Genomic DNA, 6,165 nt, shown 5'->3' with positions numbered 1-6,165 from the left:
CTCCAAGAGTCACTTACCAGCATCATAAATAATGAAAGACCAATACATAATTTAGGGGAAAGAAGAGACCCTTCTTCTTGTGCCTTCATTTTCCCTAACACTTTATAGCCACAGTACAAGGCAAAAATTGGATAAATATCTACTGAATGGATAAACGCCTATTCAGCGTCACAATTCTTGATTTCTTTCAACTATTATGTAATGCAAATTATCTGTTTGTGAAATACACTTTGAAATGAAAGTCGTTACAATTATATTTTGTTGTCAAAATATTATCAGAGGAAGGTGGTATAATCACCTTTATGTAATCAGATCAGCTGGATGCTTTTCTTCAAAGATAATACAGTATTATATATAAGGACTGTGAACTAAAGAAAGCTCCGTGCAATACTTCAACATAGGCCTTTGAAATAGTACTCAGTGAATATAGATTATACCCTGGTCACGTGTTTTGGAACTAGAAACATGAAGGGAACAAGTAGAAATGGTGTGCTGTTGCTTTACTTGTATTTTGATTACTTATGTACATAAATTTCTTTTGGAAGTACATTTGCATGCACGGCATTAAGTTTATCTTCCCCGCCTTAAAGAATGTTTCTGGCAGACAACAAAAGCTTCAGATCACTTTTGAGTTCCCTGCTTCCCGGGACCGGGGGACTGTGTCCCAGGACCAGTTAGAGCTACTGAGTTGGAAACACCAGGCTACAGAACACACTCAGGACAGAGATGCATTGAGCTACATTTCGGGGACGAATCATGTCCCCCAGCAATCACAACACCTAAGAGCTCCCAGAAATGGGGGACAGGCTGGGGCGCGACTTGCCCACCTGGCCCTGCACCCAGGTGCTCGCCATCCGTGCCCTGCGCGGCTCAGGTGCGGCGCCCTCCCGCAGCGCCGGGGCCCTTCCGAGGTTCTGGGGGCCGCGTAGCCACGCCGCCTCGGGACCTACCCTGTCACTGTCTCCCGGCGTCTCCAGGATCTTTCTCCTCCGACCGACCTGAGGACGCAAGGGCGCCTGGTCGCGGGGCTCTTCTCCCTTCTCTAACGCTTCCCCGCCTATGCCACCTTCTTCCGGGGAAGGCTCAACCGCAGCCGAACACCTCCACCCTGTGGTCCCGATCCTGTTCCTAGTTTCCTGAGAGTCTTAAGGCCTTTAGAAGGCACAGAAATGGTGGTACTTTTTCACAAAGGAAAATGAACACAAAAGAGTTTCACTGCTTAAAAAACGAAAGAGAGAAGGGGAGACTAAAGAGGAGAGAGAGAATCTGAAACATCTAACTTTAAACACCAGCAGGCTTCTTTTTAATTCCAAGCCCAGAGCTAAATATCAGAACCTGGTTAAATTTTTGTCTTTCCATAATCATCTATAAATTCTGTCATCGGTAGCAGATGGAGACATAGATTCTCAGGCCCACAGAATCCCTAGGGTTGACTCTAGAAATCTGTGGTTTGGTTTGAGACAGTGTCTTGCTGTGTAGTGTAGGCTGGCCTTGAACTCACTTATGTTGCCCAGGCTGGCCTTGAACTGACAGAGATCAGCATGCCTCAGCCTTCCCAGTGCAGGGATTACAGGCATATGCCACCACTCCCTGCATGTGTTGGGTTGGGTTTGGTTTGGTTTGGTTTGGTTTGGTACTGAGCATGGAACCAAACGCGTTGCACACGCTAAGCTAAGCATGTGCTCTACCCCTAAGCTATATCCCCACTCCTAGAATTCTTTCAACAAACTTCCAGCACTTCTCTTTTCTACTAACTCTGGCCCTCTGACCGCCTTTTGGGTACACTCCTAGGAAGTAATTTTCTTGGTCACGTCTTCTGTGCCTTTCTTTCTTACACCTGGAGTGGTCAAAGGCAGTTACAGATTCCTTGCAACCAAAATCCAGTGTGCAGTTCAATACCCATCTTAGAAAGGGAAGATTACACAGAGGACCGGACATGTTCACTTGAATAATGTTAGTGTTTTCTCGCATGTGGTTAACATCCTTTTCCTGTGTGTGCTTCAAGACAAAAATCTAAGTCAGGGGCCGGGGAGATGGCTCAGTGGAATAAACGCTTCCCTGGTAAGCACAAGGGCCTGAGTTCAACCCCTAGTTCTGCCAAAAACAAACAAAAAACCACTAAGTCTAACCCACTACACATTAGAGTACCCCAACAGCCTATCCTCAACCTGTAGCAAATACAGAAATAGTTCCCAGAGACTTGGATGCCAGATGGTTCTTATGGAAGGGATCATCATTATATATGGGCATTCCAGTTTGCCAAGGTTTGAGATACTTGAAGAGGAAAGGCCCTAAGAAATTATATAGATATTCCTAAGGTAGATAAGTTACAAAAAAAACCATTTGTTTAAATTGCTTGCTTTGATTACATTTCTTTTAAACCCTTCCTCAAGTTATCTGGAGGGAAAAGGTTAGCCCTTTTCATGTGGATTTGGGTAGGTGGGCAATCTCATCAGCTCATTTAATTCCAGATTAAGGTTATGCTCATTCCTAATCTATTTCAGAAATAGATTAGGAATGTTCAGCTAAACTGAAACTCTTAAGGATTGTGTCCTATAAGTGGTGGTGGACACAGTAAATATCATTCACATGCAATGATTGGGAAGACTCACCCCCAGGGACCGGTGTTGATATTGCTAGAGGCCCCCATGTTTAGTGCCTTGACTTAGTACTGTCATTATGACATCAGAATCCTGCTTCATATTAAATAACAAAGGGAGTAAAAAAAAATGGGGGACATGAGCAGGCAGAGGAAGGGGTACACAAGTGAACTTCTCGGAACTTAGCAGGTTCTGAGCATTACTTCCTTTATTTCAAAAGCTGGCTCATTCCAGGTTTAAGCTACTCAGTCACACCTCTTTTCCTTTAAAGTTAACGAAGCAGCGCCAGTACTTGTCCTAAGCTGACTGAACTGGAAGCAGCCTAACTGAGGCCTATATCTGCTGAACATTCTGCTAGATGGCATGAATGAAGAAAAAGGAAAGGCAATCATTTTCCTGAGCAAACTGTCTTTCTCCTACAAGGCTGGTACAGAGGACGAGGTAGGAAACCAGAAGAATGGCAGACTCCACTCGCTGGGAGGAGCCACCAGTTCTCCTTGGGCAGCCCCACAGTCCCAGGGAAACTATGTCCTTAGCTTTTCCTGTTCATGCTTTCTACTAGGACTGACATTAGAGTATCTGGAGATAGAGCCCCACACTTCCTGAAGCAGGGCGGGTGGTCCCACATGGTGACAACTGCTTTTCTGAGGAGAAATTAGGAGAAGGCTGTACCTGGCGAGCTGTAAGGCCTGCTCTGGGCACCTAGTCACTGTGTCCCTGAGGCTCAGCAAGGCTGTCAACAGTCCTCACCATGTGTGCCCTCGGCAGGAAAGACGACTTGTGGTTGGGCATGGTGGCACACATCTATAACTCCAACTCCGTGGGAGGCTGAGGCAGGAGGATCACAGTTCCAACCTAGCCTTAGTGGCTTAGTCAGACCCTCAGAGAAATGGGCAGAGGCTATAGCTCAGTGGAAAGGCCCTAGTTGCACGCCACAGTACTGTGGGGCATTTGTCCACAATAGTATTGGTTTGTGGGGTTTTTCTGCTATTGTGGGGATTCAACCTAGCATACTATACATTTCAGTAGCTCTCCCACTGAACTAACTCTACCCTTTTTATTTTGAGAAGGCCTTGCTGAGCTGCCCAGGGTGACCTTGAACTTGCACTCCTGCCTCTTCAGCCTGCGGAGTAGCTGGGATTACAGCGTGTACCGGTTTACGAGTGGAACCTAGTAGCAGTGTTGCTTTACATACTTTTACATTAGACACAAGGCTTTATTATTTGGAGGAGTTTGGCAATCTGGGAATTTCTTCCCATTTTATCATTCATTCATTCATTCATTCATTCATTCATTCATTCATTTATAGTGAATGTTTTGTTTCATTGTAAGAAACTGAGGTCCTGGGAGTGCCCATAGCCTATGTACTCCAAGTCCCAGGGTGGTGACTTGATGACAAAGGAATCTTCTGACTCAGACTGCAGTGTGTTTTATACTATTTAGGGTATATTTTGTACTTGTTAGTTGCCTTGTTCATTTTTGGTCGTTTTTAAATTTTTATTTTTTAGTTGAGTTGTTTCTTGGGAGAGATTTATTTTTTTTGCTTCTGGTGCCAAGGACCAAATTCAGGGCTTCCAGCTTGCTAGGCAAGCGTTCTCCCACTGAGCCAAATCTCCAGCTCCCTTTTGTATTATTTAGGGTTGTGGTATTTTGCTTACTGATCTCTAAAATCTTTTTTTTTTTTTTTTTTTTTTTTTTGCATAACTGGGGATTGAACTCAGGCCCTTGCACTTGCCAGAGAAGTGCTTATTCTACTGAGCCATCTAAAAATCTTATTCTTGGGCCGGGAAGATGGCTCAGTGGAATAAGCGCTTCCCTGGCAAGTGCAAGGGCATGAGTTTCATCCCCGGTTCCACAAAAATAAATAAATAAATAACTTATCCTTTATTTATTTTTTTTGGTGGAACCAGGGATTGAACTCAGGCCCTGTGCTTGCCAGGGAAGCACTTATTCTACTGAGCCATCTCCCCAGTCCCACTTATTCTTTATTAATAACCATCTCATTTCTCTCTTGTTGCTGGCAGAGAAGAACTGAGAGCTCCAGGAAGACAGAGATGTCTCTCACTTCGGTGATCTCCTCAGAGTTCTCCTGTGCTTCCAGGAAGAAGCTTTAAATTGGCAGCTGATCCCAGGATATTAAGTCCCTGTAAGAGGAAAAGTTATTTAATTTACACATGTTTTATTAACTCACCCCCAAAATAACTGAAGGAAATTCCTTAAAAAATTAGTGGAAGGGGGGCTGGTGAGATGGCTCAGTGGTCTAAAGCACCTACTTGGAACAAGTTTAGCAAAGCACAGGGACCGCGGTTCAATCCCCCAGCACCACATGCCAGCCAGCCCCCCCACATAAATAAATAAAATTAAAAAAAATTAAAAAAATTAGTGGAAGGGAACAGATCAATAACTTCCTGTGGTGTCTGCCTTCCGAGATATTTCTGTTTCAAACTTTGCTTTGCCACAGTTAACTTTCCCTGGTGAGCCTCCTTTCATTAATCTGTGTGCTGAGGGTCACATATTTCAAATTCCTGTTCTCTGTGATAAGGTTCCCAGTTGTTTGCTCCTGCCACCAGTATCACTGTCCTGTCCAGGGTTGCAGATGAAGGCGGGGCAGCGCAGGGTCCTCACTCTGGTAAAACATGCAGATTAGTCACAGTCTTGAGTCCTATCCATCTCTAAACCACTCATGGTACATGACAGCAATGAGGGTGAAAGTATTGAACTATGAGGGGAAAATAAACAAAAGACCGTAGTGGCAAAAGACTTGATCACAATTTTGGGAGAGGAAAGGCAAAGTCCAAAGAAAAACTCCTGCAGCAAGCAGAAGGCAGGAGACAGCTTTTCTAACAAAAGGAGAAGAGAACCCCAGGGGATTCCTGGTGCTGTGCCAGGACAGCAAGGTCGCGGCTGACTACAAGCCAGGCTGGGCGTTCTCCCACCTTACCTTGAGCAGTCTGGGAGGACGGGACATTTCTCCCGCCTTCAGGAAAGTCAGGGGTCATTCTCCAGAGAACCGAGAACTCCAGAGAAAGCCTGGCTCAGTGTGCTCATCTGCATCGCAAGTGCACAGGAAGAAGTGGACGCCTCCAACTGAGCGTGGGGGGGACGGCCCTCACCCAGCCCTCACCCCGCACATCACCATCGTGCTCCAGACCTTCAAGCTACAGGTTTTGTAGCTAAAAAGATCCTTAGGGGAAAGAGGGAAGGCTGTTTTCATACACTGTGGCTATGGGTTTGTTTGGATTTGTTCTGACCTTTTTGTTTTCCCTCTGTTTATCTATTTTGGTTTTTTCTTTCTTGCCTTTTAACATTTTACTTGTTATTAGTGCCCCTCCCCCCACCCCAACCCAGTTTTCTTGGAGAGATAGTCTTGCTATGTGGTTCAGGCTGGACTTGAGCTCAATGTGTAGCCTGGGCTGGCTTTGAATTCACCACAATCCTCCTGTCTAGGCCTTCCAAGTGCTGAGATTACAGAAGTGCACCAATTCACCAGGCCTGAAAACTACATTTTCTCTTTTTTTTAATGGTTACTTTAAATTTCAATATGGATATGGAGATATATATATAT

The sequence above is a fragment of the Octodon degus genome, unplaced genomic scaffold, assembly GCF_000260255.1.
Source record: "Octodon degus isolate 3935 unplaced genomic scaffold, OctDeg1.0 scaffold00023, whole genome shotgun sequence".
NCBI classification, from domain to species: Eukaryota; Metazoa; Chordata; class Mammalia; order Rodentia; family Octodontidae; genus Octodon; species Octodon degus.
Note: the sequence above shows the minus strand (reverse complement) of the source record.